Source organism: Triticum urartu, chromosome 2A (assembly GCF_056163025.1).
Source record: "Triticum urartu cultivar PI428250 chromosome 2A, HENAU_Tu73, whole genome shotgun sequence".
NCBI lineage: Eukaryota > Viridiplantae > Streptophyta > Magnoliopsida > Poales > Poaceae > Triticum > Triticum urartu.
Window position 1 is genome coordinate 715,757,204 of NC_141874.1, and position 16,055 is coordinate 715,773,258.

At 51.2% G+C, this 16,055-nt stretch overlaps 1 pseudogene; it reads right to left on the reverse strand.

The window, feature by feature from the left end:
- Positions 1 to 10,971: 10,971 nt before the first annotated feature.
- Positions 10,972 to 13,215, reverse strand: LOC125538126 (subtilisin-like protease pseudogene; annotated as a pseudogene).
- Positions 13,216 to 16,055: the final 2,840 nt, after the last annotated feature.

Genomic DNA, 16,055 nt, shown 5'->3' on the forward strand with positions numbered 1-16,055 from the left:
GATTTCCAGGACAGGGTTGCCGTACCACTCTGGTGCGGAACGTGTCCTTGTGGACCTACGAAGTTCAGCAGCAACTTGATCTGAAGTTTCATGATCATCATCATTAACTTCCTCTCTAGTCGGTGCAGGCACCTCAGGAACATTTTCTTGAGCTACGCCACTCTCCGGTTCAAGAGGCAATACTTCATCAAGTTCTACTTTCCTCCCACTTACTTCTTTCGAGAGAAACTCTTTCTCTAGAAAGGATCCATTCTTGGTAACAAAGATCTTGCCTTCGGATCTGAGGTAGAAGGTATACCCAATAGTTTCTTTAGGGTATCCTATGAAGACGCATTTTTTCGATTTGGGTTCGAGCTTTTCAGGTTGAAGTTTCTTCACATAAGCATCGCATCCCCCAAACTTTTAGAAACGATAGCTTAGGTTTCTTCCCAAACCATAATTCATACGATGTCGTCTCAACGGATTTTGACGGAGCCCTATTTAAAGTGAATGCGGCAGTCTCTAAAGCATAGCCCCAAAATGACAGCGGTAGATCGGTAAGATACATCATAGATCGCACCATATCCAATAGAGTGCGATTACGACGTTCGGACACACCATTACGCTGAGGTGTTCCAGGCGGCGTGAGTTGTGAAACTATTCCACATTTCCTTAAGTGCGTGCCAAATTCATGACTCAAATATTCTCCCCCACGATCTGATCGCAAGAATTTGATTTTCCTGTCACGTTGATTCTCAACCTCACTCTGAAATTCCTTGAACTTTTCAAAGGTCTCAGACTTGTGTTTCATTAAGTAGACATACCCATATCTACTCAAGTCATCAGTGAGGGTGAGAACATAACGATAGCCACCGCGAGCCTCAACACTCATTGGACCGCACACATCAGTATGTATGATTTCCAATAAGTTGGTTTCTCGCTCCATTGTTCCGGAGAACGGAGTCTTGGTCATTTTGCCCATGAGGCATGGTTCGCACGTGTCAAACGATTCATAATCAAGAGACTCCAAAACTCCATCTGCATGGAGTTTCTTCATGCGTTTGACACCAATGTGACCAAGGCGGCAGTGACACAAGTATGTGGGACTATCATTATCAACCTTACATCTTTTGATATTCACACTATGAATATGTGTAACATCACTCTCGAGATTAAATAAGAATAAACCATTGACCAGCGGGGCATGACCATAAAACATATCTCTCATATAAATAGAACAACCATTATTCTCGGATTTAAATGAGTAGCCATCTCGTATTAAACAAGATCCTGATACAATGTTCATGCTCAAAGCTGGCACTAAATAACAATTATTGAGGTTTAAAACTAATCCCATAGGTAAATGTAGAGGTAGCGTGCTCACGGCGATCACATCGACTTTGGAACCATTCCCGACGCGCATCGTCACCTCGTCCTTCGCCGGTCTCCGCTTATTCCGCAGCTCCTGTTTTGAGTTACAAATATGAGCAACCGCACCGGTATCAAATACCCAGGAGCTACTACGAGTACTAGTAAGGTACACATCGATAACATGTATATCACATATACCTTTGGTGTTGCCGGCCTTCTTGTCCGCTAAGTACTTGGGGCAGTTCCGCTTCCAGTGACCACTTCCCTTGCAATAAAAATACTCAGTCTCGGGCTTGGGTCCATTCTTTGGCTTCTTCCCGACAGCTTGCTTACCGGGTGCGGCAACTCCCTTGCCGTCCTTCTTGAAGTTCTTTTTACCCTTGCCTTTCTTGAACTTAGTGGTTTTATTCACCATCAACACTTGATGTTCCTTTTTGATTTCCACCTCCGCTGATTTCAGCATCGAATATACCTCAGGAATGGTCTTTTCCATCCCCTACATATTGAAGTTCATCACAAAGCTCTTGTAGCTAGGTGGGAGCGACTGAAGGATTCTGTCAACGACCGCATCATCCGGGAGATTAACTCCCAGCTGAGACAAGCGATTGTGCAACCTAGACATTTTGAGTATGTGCTCGCTGACGGAACTATTCTCCTCCATCTTACAATTGTAGAACTTGTCGGAGACTTCATATCTCTCGACCCGGGCATGAGCTTGGAAAACCATTTTCAGCTCTTGGAACATCTCATATGCTCCGTGTTGCTCAAAACGCTTCTGGAGCCCTGGTTCTAAGTTGTAAAGCATGCCGCATTGAACCAGGGAGTAATCATCAACACGGGACTGCCAAGCGTTCATAACGTCTTGGTTTGCTGGGGGTGGTGCTTCACCTAGCGGTGGTTCAAGGACATATGCTTTCTTGGCAGCTATGAGGATGATCCTCAAGTTCCGGACCCAGTCCGTATAGTTGCTACCATCGTCTTTCAGCTTGGTTTTCTCTAGGAACGCGTTGAAGTTGAGGACAACATTAGCGTGGGCCATTTGATCTACAAGACATATTGTAAAGATTTTAGACTAAGTTCATGATAATTAAGTTCATCTAATCAAATTATTCAATGAACTCCCACTTAGATAGACATCCCTCTAGTCATCTAAGTGATACATGATCTGATTCAACTAGGTCGTGTCCGATCATCACGTGAGATGGACTAGTCATCATCGGTGAACATCTTCATGTTGATCGTATCTTCTATACAACTCATGTTCGACCTTTCGGTCTTCCGTGTTCCGAGGCCATGTATGTACATGCTAGGCTCGTCAAGTCAACCTAAGTGTATTGCATGTGTAAATCTGGCTTACACCCGTTGTATGCGAACGTTAGAACCTATCACACCCGGTCATCACGTGGTGCTTTGGAACAACGGACCTTAGCAACGGTGCACAGTTAGGGGGAACAGTTTCTTGAAATTATTGTGAGGGATCATCTTATTTACTATCGTCGTTCTAAGCAAATAAGAAGCAAAAACATGATAAACATCACATGCAATCAAATAGTGACATGATATGGCCAATATCATTTTGCTCCTTTTGATCTCCATCTTCGGGGCGCCATGATCATCATCGTCACCGGCATGACACCATGATCTCCATCATCATGATCTCCATCATCGTGTCTTCATGAAGTTGTCTCGTCATCTATTACTTCTACTACTATGGCTAACGGTTTAGCAATAAAGTAAAGTAATTACATGACGTTTATGTTGACACACAGGTCATAAATAAATTAAGACAACTCCTATGGCTCCTGCCGGTTGTCATACTCATCGACATGCAAGTCGTGATTCCTATTACAAGAACATGATCAATCTCATACATCACATATATCATTCATCACATCCTTTTGGCCGTATCACATCACATGGCACATGCTGCAAAAACAAGTTAGACGTCCTCCAATTGTTGTTGCAAGTTTTTACGTGGCTGCTATAGGTTTCTAGCAAGAACGTTTCTTACCTACGCCAAAACCACAACGTGATATGCCAATTTCTATTTACCCTTCATAAGGACCCTTTTCATCTATCGAATCCGATCCGACTAAAGTGGGAGAGACAGACACCCACCAACCACCTTATGCAACTAGTGCATGTCAGTCGGTGGAACCAGTCTCACGTAAGCGTACGTGTAAGGTCAGTCCGGGCCGCTTCATCCCATGATGCCGCCGAATCAAAATAAGACTAGTAACGGCAAGTAAATTGACAAAATCAACGCCCACAACAACTTGTGTTCTAATCGTGCATAGAAACTACGCATAGACCTAGCTCATGATGCCACTGTTGGGGAACGTAGCAGAATTTTAAAATTTTCTACGCATCACCAAGATCAATCTATGGAGTCACCTAGCAACGAGGGAAAGGGGAGTGCATCTACATACCCTTGTAGATCGCGAGCGGAAGCGTTCAAGAGAACGGGGTTGATGGAGTCGTACTCGTCGTGATCCAAATCACTGATGACCAAGTGCCGAACGGACGACACCTCCGCGTTCAACACACGTACGGTTGGGAAGACGTCTCCTCCTTCTTGATCCAGCAAGGGGAAGGAGAGGTTGATGGAGATCCAGCAGCACGATGGCGTGGTGGTGGAAGCAACGGTGATCTCGGCAGGGCTTCGCCAAGCTCCAACGAGAGAGAGAGAGAGGTGTTACGAGGGGAGAGGGAGGGGCCAGGAACTTGGTGCGGCTGCCCTCCCTCCCCCCAATATATATAGGGCCCCTAGGGGGGCGCCGGCCCTAGGAGATGGGATCTCCAAGTGGGGGCGGCGGCCAAGGGGGACTTGCCCCCCAAGCCAAGTGGGGCGCCCCCCACCCCTAGGGTTTCCAACCCTAGGCGCAGGGGAGGCCCATGGGCGGCGCACCAACCCACCAGGGGCTGGTTCCCCTCCCACTTCAGCCCATGGGACCCTCCGGGATAGGTGGCCCCAGCCGGTGGACCCCCGGGACCCTTCCGGTGGTCCCGATACAATACCGATTACCCCCGAAACCTCCCCGATGGCCGAAACTGGACTTCCTATATATAAATCTTCACCTCTGGACCATTCCGGAACTCCTCGTGACGTCCGGGATCTCATCCGGGACTCCGAACAACTTTCGGGTTACCGCATACTAATATCTCTACAACCCTAGCGTCACCGAACCTTAAGTGTGTAGACCCTACGGGTTCGGGAGACATGCAGACATGACCGAGACGACTCTCCGGTCAATAACCAATAGCGGGATCTGGATACCCATGTTGGCTCCCACATGTTCCATGATGATCTCATCGGATGAACCACGATGTCAAGGATTCAATCAATCCCGTATTCAATTCCCTTTGTCAATCGGTACGTTACTTGCCCGAGATTTGATCGTCGGTATCCCAATACCTTGTTCAATCTCATTACCGGCAAGTCACTTTACTCGTTCCGTAACACATCATCCCGTGACCAACTATTTAGTCACACTGAGCTCATTATGATGATGCATTACCGAGTGGGCCCAGAGATACCTCTCCGTCATACGGAGTGACAAATCCCAGTCTCGATTCATGCCAACCCAACAGACACTTTCGGAGATACCTGTAGTGTACCTTTATAGCCACCCAGTTACGTTGTGACGTTTGGCACACCCAAAGCACTCCTACGGTATCCGGGAGTTGCACAATCTCATGGTCTAAGGAAATGATACTTGACACTTAGAAAAGCTCTAGCAAACGAACTACACGATCTTGTGCTATGCTTAGGATTGGGCCTTGTCCATCACATCATTCTCCTAATGATGTGATCCCGTTATCAATGACATCCAATGTCCATGGTTAGGAAACCATAACCATCTATTGATCAACGAGCTAGTCAACTAGAGGCTTACTAGGGACATGTTGTGGTCTATATATTCACACATGTATTAAGATTTCCGGATAACACAATTATAGCATGAACAATAGACAATTATCATGAACACGGAAATATAATAATAACCATTTTATTATTGCCTCTAGGGCATATTTCCAACAGATTTAGTGTAATTGTTATGGCGAAGGAAGAGAGATCGGTGTTTGAGACATGAAATAGATCGGTGTCCCAAGCGAGCAAGATGCCTCCCCTTGTCCCTGTTGCTGGGAGGACGACATGACCGGCAAAACGAGGCCCAACAGTTTCAGAAACTTCCAGGGGGGAAACACCTCCCGCTTGGTCTCCTGCAGATATACAAGAGAGCAACGGGTCTGATCAATGAGTGATCGCACAGTTGCTCTCCGCGCGCGGTCGTTTAGGCCCCGCACATTCCAGTTGAAAATGGTACAGCTACTCATCAGGACACGGGACATCAACACAGAAAGCAGGCCAGCTCGAACAGGGAGCGGCGTGCGTTTGGAATTGCAAATGGTACGGCCGGTGACAAACACGGGCGTCCGGCGAGGTCGCCAAAAGAACACAAGGACACAGAACCACAGCGGTGTGGTGGCTACGCCACACGGCACCCTCGAAGCTTTCTAGGCAAGCTAATATGAGAAACTGACAGACCCAACAAACTGACTAGCAAGAACCGCGGCACTCAGGCGGCGCTGCCATCCTCCCCAACAGTAGCGCGGAGATCTTTGTCCGGCAAGTTGATGCGGGCCGGGGAAAGCACTCCAGCTGCCTTGGCAAGCTTGGTTGTGAGACGCCCCAGTGGCGTCTTGAACCTGTCCACGTAGCGCTCCCTGACGCGCGGCGTGAACTGAGAAGGCTTGTCGATGAACTCCAGCTGCTGAGCCAGCCTAGCTTGCGCCTTCTCCTGCTGGGTCATGCCCTTCGGGAAGCCCACCTTGGCCACCCTTGTGCTTGAGCGGCGCACCACCTCAGCAGGCGGTGGTGTGGGGATGAAGAGGGTGTCTGCTTCCGTAGCAGGCGGGTCGGTGTTGAACTTGAACGGCGGTGGCCCCATGATGGATGGGGGGGAGCATGCCGAAGACTTGGTTGAGGAAAGTAGTGTTGGCGTCCACCTCCAGCGCCTGCAGCTTGGAAGCCAGCCGATCAGCGTCGGTCTCTGGCTCCGGATGGAATGAGTCTCAGCACTCTGGAGTGCCAGAACGCAGAGGGAGGAGCGGCAGTTCAGGCTGCGCCGACCCCGCGTCCATGTACCCTGCATTGGGCCAAGGCTGCAGGGGGCAAGCCTAGCCACCGGGCTGGGGGCGTGAGGTGGACTGCGCGCCGGAGGAAGGCCAAGCTCAACCTCAGAGAGGTTCGCCCCAGACCAGGGTGGCAAGCTGAGGTCCACGAAGGGCCAGACCGCCTCGTCCACCCCGAAACTGTCCAGGACAAACGGCGGACGATGGAAGGCCGTGTCGTCGAGCTCGAGCAGCAGAGAGTCGATGCGAGTGATGTCTTGCCAAATGGACTCCACCTCCAGCAGGAAGGGGGATTGGTCCACCATCCCTGGCCAGGCCACCGGCACGCCAAGGATGGCCTCAGCAGCGTTTGCACCAGGCGGAGGAGCCACACCTTGGAGGATAGGGAGGGTGCGGGCATCAACGGCAGCGAAAGGTTGTTGGAGCAGGTTGCCGTCGCGCTCTGGCCTCGGCGAGCGTGAGCGGCTGTAGGAGCGCTCGGAGCCCTCGGATTCAGAGAGAGCGTCAGTGGGAGAGCTATGGCGACTTCGGCCACCACCGGACGTGCCACGACGCTGGTCCTGACGGCGCCTGGATGGCCCATCCTCGCGGGCAGCTCCACCTGAGCGGCACCCGAGGAGCGCACCCTGCCAAGCTGGCCCGGGGCGGCTGCGGCGACGGCGGCGGCCTCGGTCACGGTCTGCACCATCATCTTCATCTTCGTCATCGCAGCGCCTCGGACGAGGATGCTCGCTATCGCCAACACGAGGGACGCGAGCCAGTTCAGCCCGCCCGTCCTCGACGTGGCGAGCCCAGCGGAAGTGCTCCTCAAGTGGACATTGAGGGTCGTTGGCGCGCGGCATCGCGGGGTTGCGATCAGCTATCGGGGTGTAGTCCTTCGTGGTGTCGAGGTGGATGAGCAGAGAGAAATCCGGCCCCTCGAGCCCCTCGTCCCGAGGGCAGCCCTCCGGCAGCGTCTGGCGGCCCCTGGGGTCCAGGGGGCGGTCGAGGATGGAGAACCCCCTTTTGGTGGGGATGTCGTCCGGACTCCATGCCCACACCCAAGCAAAGAGGTAGGCCGTGTTGGAGAGGGAGGTCGTCTGCCGCTCCAGCCGGTCGACATGGCACGCCCTCCCCAGCGCATCCTGCAGTGCCTCCTTGTTCCAGGACTGCACCGGCATGTTCTCGACGGCGATGCGGCAGTAGTACCGCCAGACACGGCGGTGGCCGTGCGCCGACGGTGACCAGGCCGACAGGGAGAGCGCAACGCCCTGGCAGGAGATGACCCCAGCGTCGAAAGCGATGTCCTGGTGCCTGACGTGGGCGAAACGGATCATGAAGTGCTCGGGGTGGTGCCTGGACACATGGAATTCGTTGCAGGAGATGGTGAGGTCGCGCTCAATTGCCTTGGCCACGAGCTGCGGGGTGATGTCCAGTCGAGGCTCGGACATGGTCACCAGCAGCGCAGACACGCGGAAAGCCCTCGCCACCGACTCCATGGCGGGGGTGCAGATCGTGAAAGAGCTGCCACCCGATGGCCGGCGGGAGGCGTCACCAGGACGGGTTGCCATGGCAGCGGGTGGATGATGGAACTGGCGTGGCGGGGTGGGGGCACTGGGGGGAGGGATCTGCAGCGAAGGAGGGCGGGCAGGGGGTGGGGGAGGCGGTGGATGTGCGGTGGACTTGGCGGGCGGGTGGCGGCGGATGGGGCGCTTTGGGCAGGAGGAGGAGCGGGAGCGGTGCCCCCAGTTCCAGCAGGCCGAGCACCGAACTGGATCTCGGCAGTCCTTTGCACGGTGGCCGGAAGCAAGACACCGAAGGCAGCGACCCCGGAAACACTTCAAATAGGCCGCGCGGCGTCGCTCCGCCATTACACGCTCTGCCTCGGAGCGCAGCGGTGAGTAACGCCCGGCGGACGAAGATGGTATGGGCGGTGCACGCCGCCGCTTTCTTGATTGGACGAGTTGCCATACCGGGAAAGGGGCAGGCGCGGGCACGGGAGGGGGCGGAGGAGGGAGCACAGATCTGCCTGTTGGGGTTGGCGAGGCTTCTCTGGTGGCGATGAATGTGGATGAGGGAGGGATGCAGATGATAGACCGCAGTAGACCGGCATAGGCCGGCGCAGGCAGTGAATGCGCATCTGGCGAGCCAGCGGCGGATCCAGCAGATACAGATCCGCTCCGGCCAGATGCAGAGCAATGAATGGCCCTGAGCCGAGCCGCAGCACTGCGGGGCGAGCCCGGAGATGGCCAGGCGCATTGATGCGGGGAGGGGGAGGGAGTTATGGTGGGCGACACGGCCGGAGCGAACCGCGGCGTGGTGGCCGACGAGGCTGGAGTAGCACCCGTCGCAGGGTTGGGAGAGGGAAGAAGAGGCAGAGGCGGAGCCATCCCAGGCGCACAAGTCAGTTCCCACGTTTCAGTTGGAAGACTTGTTTGTTGAGAAAATTAGAGGTACTCGTAATAAAAAAAAGTAGACATGATGATGTGGTATGCATAGTTGAAAAATATTGTTAGTGGATGTTGACATGGCACACTTGGTGAGGTGGAAGGCCTCCATGTTAAGAGAATTAGAGGTAGTGGGGATCAACTATTTAAGTATATCGTATACACGCTGTTGTACCACAGTAAATATTTTTCTAAATTGTGCTTACTTTTTTGCATTGTATAAACATTTTTTAAAAAGATTCACAAACATTTTTTGGACACATGATTATTTATTTAATATGCCATGTACATTTTTTAAATTCAAATAAACATGCACGGTACTGGATTTGATCTTCACAATATTGGGAAGAAACTCCCTTATATTGTGAAGAAACTCCCTTTCTTAATGACAAGTTCTTCCTTCAACATTCATCTTCTCTACTTTCTCTTTTGGATTTTCTTTTCTTCTTTTTCAATGTCTTGATAATACATCGCACTTGGTGGTGGTTGTTGGAATGGAAGCTTAACTTCACACTTTGCTGGTCTAAAGACCAATTTAATCATAAGTCATAACTCTAATTGGTAGTTGGTTTTGGCAGAACTTTAAGCTACCAAAATGCTTCAAACTTGCCATCTCATCGCATCCCACATGAGAAGGATATCCTAGCAATTACATGCCATTTTTATTTTATTTTTTTCAAACAGAGGCAAAATATTTTCCTCGTCGATTAATTAAGCAGAAGATAATTGCCTATTTAATTGACAGAAAACCGAGCGAAAACCGTTGCAACATGACCACATGCGGAGAACTCCCAAAGCATGAACCTCCGCGACTACCCGAGAAGGCGAAAAAACGCCTCCAACCCGCTACAACCACAACCCTCGACCCATGGATTACCACAGGGCAAAGAACCCCATCAAAAACACGTCGACAAAGGCATCCAATATGACAACCCGAAAAGAAGAGAACCATCCATCAAGCTCCCGCAAGTGCCTTGTGGCGTCATTTTTCTTTCTATAGCTCCCAAATGATTTCTCCTTCTGGAAGTCGAAATGATGGCTAGTGCACACCCTCTTGCTCTTGTCCCTGATTGCCTTCTCCTCCAAGAGGCAACCAATTGTATTTTCAGATACAAGGCTAGCAACCTCTAATCTAACCATCAATTCCCAAAACTTTTTAGCAAAGAGAGCCTCAGAAACAAGAGCCAAGGCACCAGATGACACAACCTTGTCAACCACAGGATCCACCTAGCCAATGTGCTCAGGCGCCTGGAAGACATCAGCGCCCAAACCTCCACGCTCCATGAAGATGGTGGTGGTGAACCACAGTCGAGGTCACAAGTGAGTCCACATGCACCATTTTTGACACAAAAGGCAAATTCATGTATAATTTCTACAACAACAGATCAACCGAAAAATGTCAACATTAAATATTTGAAATTTGGTCAACGGGTCAGGAGGCTGGCCACTTTTTTTGGCAAATTTTTCATTTTTTTTCTTCTTAAATGGCATCTGTACTTTTATTTTCTTTTCTACATTTTGCAACTGCACTTTTTTTCTGCTGTGATACACCACCCATCAAAGTTCAGAATGTTTCAAGTGATTAGTCAAGGCGAATGGAGCCTAACTCAGATGGTTAAGTTTGTTGTGGTGGAACCAACCCACCAAGATCTAAGACCTAGACTTGGCACTGCTGATCGCATTTTTCTGAAATTATCCTAGGCTTTCCGACAATGTTCTTTCAGTTGAAGGAGACGTTCCGTCGACTACGAGGCGTCTGTGATGACTTCGTCGATCTTAAGATGATGTGTCCGCTCAGTATTTCAAAAATGCTATAAAAGTAGGTTTATAAAAGTGAGTGTATTCTCGTGTATGTGAGCATATGTACTGTATTAAGAAAAAGTATTTAGTAAGTCTTGACCGCAAAGATTTACACTCTTCTCTTTTTTCAGAGAAGATTTACACTCTTCTCTGATACTTCAATTCAAACGTGAATGCCTGCATTTTTATTCCAGCTCCTGCATGTCGACGGTAAGGCAACGATTGACGTTGCAGAAGATGTTATCCAGTAGACTGGGCTCTAGTGCGCGGCAAACGTAACCGAGATTGGGATCCTCACGGTGTGCTTGACAGACACCCACCGGACGGCGCCCTGCACCGCCGTGGCGCTGCTGTTCTTGGCCTCCACATCTATATCGAATTTCTGCACCTTGTTCGCCTCGGTGAACAAGAGCTTGTCTGGAAAAACTGTGACGATCACAGGGCTGTCCGCCGGCATGTCGACCTCCGGGTAGTACAGCGCCGGCACGTCTCCGACATTCGACACCGTGCGCTCCACCGATATTGGAGGATTCGAGCTCCAAGTTGGCGGGAACAACACCGAGACCGACGGGTAGTTCAGCTGGTAGTCTGGGATCGCCATGTCGGCCGAGCAATTCACAGCGCGTCGCGCGATCACGGAGACCTCTTCGCTCTTGTACATGCCGCAGAGGTAGCCGATGTAGTCGTACAGGGAAATGTCAAATATCAGGCCGGGGTCCATGGCCTTCTCCGGATTGACATGGCCGGCTCCGACGGCGAACAGGCTGGCAGCCTTGTGCTGCTCGTTGAGTATCGGCGTGCCGGAGCGGTCGGTGACGTCGGCAGTCGTCATGATGGCGGACTTGATCGCCGCCGGCGACCAGTCTGGGTGCTTGCTCTTGATCAGCGCGGCGACACCAGCAAGGTGTGGCGTCGACATGGACGTGCCGGAGAGGATGTTGAAGGTCGGCCCGAGGTCAATCGACGGCGGGCCCACTTGGAACGGCCACGCCGCGATCACGTTCACGCCGGGGCCCGTGATGTCGGGCTTCAGAATGCCGGGGCTGTGGACGTTGGGGCCACGGGAGGAGAAGTAGGTGATGACCGGCGCCGGCGATGTGCCGAGGACCGTGCCGAGGAAGGAGATATTTGCCGTCGGGTTCGTCGTGGAATTGATGTAGTTCTTGATCTCCACTCCAGCAGCATAGCTGACTTGCGAGGCCGGCAGGACGTGCGCGTCCGGGAACGTGATGTAGCCCTCCAAAAGCTGGTTGCCCACAATAATGCCTGCGCCTCCGGCTCTCAGCACCTCGGCCCCCATGTCCACCGGCGAGTAGCGGCCGCTGTCGCAGAGCACTATCTTGTCCTTAACGTCAAAGCCGTCCAGCGAGCCGTTGCCGCAGAACTGGGCCAAGTGCGTCGAGCTCGCACCGGCGTAGACCAACGAGGCCTCCATTGAGTTGTCGGGCTGGAAGAGCGACTCGCCGTCGAAGGAGAGGTTGTCTCCAAGGGTAACCTTAGCGCTGATCAAACGGTCCATGGTGCTCGCGGCGACGGTGAGCATCCATGGCGCCTCATTCAATATGGAGGAGCTGATCGGGCCGGAGTTGCCAGCCGCCATGCTGACGAAAATCCCCTTCTCCGCTGCGGCGAACGTGCCGATGGCGACGCTGTCGTTGTAGAAAGGCCGCGGCGGAAAGCCGAGCGAAATGGATATAACGTCGCAGCCGTCGGACACGGCGGCGTCGATGCCAGCGAGTACATCTATGCCGGCGCAGTTGCCGTTCTCGTCGCAAACCTTGTACATGGCGAGGTGTGCGCGGGGCGCGATGCCGGACGCGGTGCCGTTTGCCTGCCCGAACACTTGAGCCCCCGGCACGGCTGACCCTGCGGCGGTGCTGGACGTGTGCGTGCCGTGCCCATGCCCGTCGATCGGCGGCACGGGGGCGGCGCCGGGAGCGCTACCGTTGCCGCTGCTGATGAAGGTCCGAGCACCGATCAGCTTGTGCCCGTTGCACGCGGAGCCGTTGAAGTCGCACCTCCCCTTCCACTTGGCCGGCGGCGGCATCATGCCGAAGCCGCTGAAGGAGGGGTGGTCGGGGAAGACACCGGTGTCGAGCACCCCGATGATGACGCCTTCGCCGGACCCGACGGACAAGTTCCTCACACCCAGCGCCGTGTCCAGCCCGAGGAACTGCGGCGTGTGCGTCGTCTGCACATGGTAGATCACGTCCGGGATCGCGGCGACAAACCCGGGCATGGCGGAGACAGCTTCGAGCTCCCTCCGCGTCAGCCTCGCCGAGAAGCCGCTCGCGACGTGGTGGTAGGAGTGGAGGAGACGGCCATGCTCAGGGAGGAAGGACTGGTGCCACGCCTTCCGGTCGTCATCGGTCGTGCCTAACTGGCGGTCCTCCTGGGGCTGCACATGGATGACGTACGTCCCGATGTCGTCCCCGGCGTTGACAATGGCGAGGAAGAGGAAGGTGAGAAGGGAGAAAAGCAAGGAGAGCTTGAAGCTTCCCATGGCTGATCACTTGCTCTGGTACGTAGTACGTACGTGTGCGTGCATGGCTTTTTATCAACGCTAGCTGGCCCCGTTTCTTGTTCTAGCTGTACGTAGGCATCGGTGTGGTCGAGGGAAAAGTGGCGATAGCTTGGGAATTGACGTTCCGCGGCATGCAAAGACAAACTGGCGAAGAGTGCCAGCAAGAGTGTCATGTAGGTTGGACAGGGATTTTTTTTTTCCTTTTTTAAGACAACCATGCGAAGTATTGTTGAACCGTCATCTCTACTATTAAAGCAGAATCAAACGTCGTGATGGTTCGACCTGCTGTTTCCCACATACGATCGGCACTCTCCCTTCCACGCGCGCGTAAGAAAAGCAGCCCACCCCGCATGGATCAGTACAACGTGGCCCCATCCACGACCGAGAGAAAACTATCGCTACACACGCACACACACGTCTCCGTTTCTCCTCTCTCCCCAACTCGCTCCCGATCCCATCTCTCTCCATGAAAAGTTGCCGCCGCCGGCGGCTGTGCTCGTCGCCCCGCCTCCTCTCCATCCGCTGCCGCGCGCGGATCTAAGTGAGGCGTGTCTCTCGTCCCTTGCGCCCGCCGTGGAAGAGAGGGAGAGAGAAAGAGGGAGGTGGGAGAGAGAGGGAGGAGAAGACAGCGGCGGCGCTGGCCTAATCGCCGACAATGGAAGATGAGGTCGTGGTTCCGATGCGTCGCGGGTCGGCGCTGCTGAGGCACGGCCGTCGACTTCCTTATTTGCTTCTGGCCGCGGGCGCACCTTCTCCTCATGTCACCCAAGACGGTCTGCAGTCCATCAGGGTCATCATAACTCCGAACACCGCCGCCGTCGTCCGACATACAGTTCAGGGCGGCCACCAGAAAGGGCATGATATGCCGCCGTTATGCAGAAGCTCTCGGTTATGGTGAGATAGAAACTCCAGAATACTTACGCTTATTATATACCGTGTTTCCTTTTTCTTCCGGGCTTCAAATTCATCGGTTGATATGATTTTTTTAGGTTAGGATAAATGGCGATGATTTCGGATAATCTGGTCTAAGAGCTTGTGGACACGAAAAAATAATCCTAATCAAGCAGTTTGGGAACAGCAATGCCAAGATTAAGTTCAGCTAGGAAGCCGAACGCCATTTTACAGTGTCTACTCTACAAGTACTCTGCTAATCTGCTTGGTAGTTGTTTGCCCTCTCTTGATCGAGATGAATTATGGATGTCTCTTCTGCCACTGATAGATTGGTTTGGTGGTTGGTCTGATTTTTTAGGCCTGGTAAACAAGAAGGTTGCTAGCTGCTTATAAAGACAAGCCCGTGAGGAGAACTGGATATATATGTAATGTTAACTCATGTTCAACTGTTTTGCCATTTCCCTTGAAACTATGCAACTGCGACTGCTCCAGTCTTTGTTGATCTTAATGTAAGACCAGGAGATGAAGTGTATTGCTTATCAAATTCTGTTGTTTTCTTGTCGGATGAAAGAATTTAATTTTAGGATGAAAATTTAGCATTTAACAAATCAAGCGGTCAAGCCACTAAATCATGATCCTTTAATGTTATAGTAACAGCTATGAAAAGATGAGATACTTTTGGTTGCATGCTTAAAGAGAACTACTTGGTACCACTCAAACTGGACACCAAAGCAATTTTGATTGGGTAATAATTTATGCACCACAACATAAGTGGATAAACTCCTCTCACATGTTTGCTATTTCCTGCAAACTTTTCCTTTTATTTGTGCAGGAACTTCTCAGTATATACTTCCTTTCCATTTGCAATCTGTGGACCATCAGTCTGTGTAGTACAGTCAATGGCTCTATATTTTTGAACTTATAAACTACCTTAGAAGCGACGATGAAAACTTAACATCAGTGCAATTTTCTATATATTGTATTCTGACTACCCTACTCAATCGCTAACCCAACAAGGTTAAAAGCTTGCCTTGCCTTTTGCCTTTTTTTCTTGTGCTGGTAAGAACAAATGCCGGCTGTTATCCTCTTGTCATGGCCCTGTTAAGTACAGTTATCTCTGTATAAAAAGTCACATATAGACTGTGTTTCATAATAGCATTGTAGGCAAAGGTTTGGAACATGCAGTGATCAATAGGAATACTAGATGGTCTAAGGTGGTAACCTCATATTCGTGTGTTGTTTCATATGCTGTAGTTTTCTGCTTCACATGAAATTTTCACATGGAAAAGGGGCTAAGTTTGGTGGGCTTTGTATTTCTCATCACTTTGTGTTTAACATTTTGCAGTCCTTAATTGCCATTGTTAAGGTCAATTAGTGCTAACACTTAATGCTCTCTGTTCAATTCTGGGGTGGCAGACCAAGCATTACAGAGCTTGGCATTTTAAGAATCCCAGGTAATATGATTCTTCTATGTAGCGACACATCAGCTTTTAGCAATCTTCAAAGTGAATGATAATTTATTGTTGTATTTCCAGGAACGGAAATTGCAATTGCAAATGATTTTTTTGACTAAAAATTTAAACTTGTTCGCAAGTAAATATTAATTTTAGTTTACAAGTAAACAAGCAAAACTTTTTTTAGAAATAAACCTTTTCTCCTTATTTTTTACATTGTCTCTATTGGTGCAGATAGGAAATTTAGTAACTTGAAAAGGTTGGCCGCCGAGAACTTCATTTATGCACACAACCATCCATGGATTAGATAGGATGTATGATGCAGTGGTTACGTCGACCACCCTGAGCTCGCCGATGAACCCGGGCGGGCACATGATGCCATTAACGGCAAGAATGACAATGTACCTTCGTGCAACATTGCATCGATGTTGTACATACACTCCAAAATTAACAAAATAATTTGACCATCCGTGC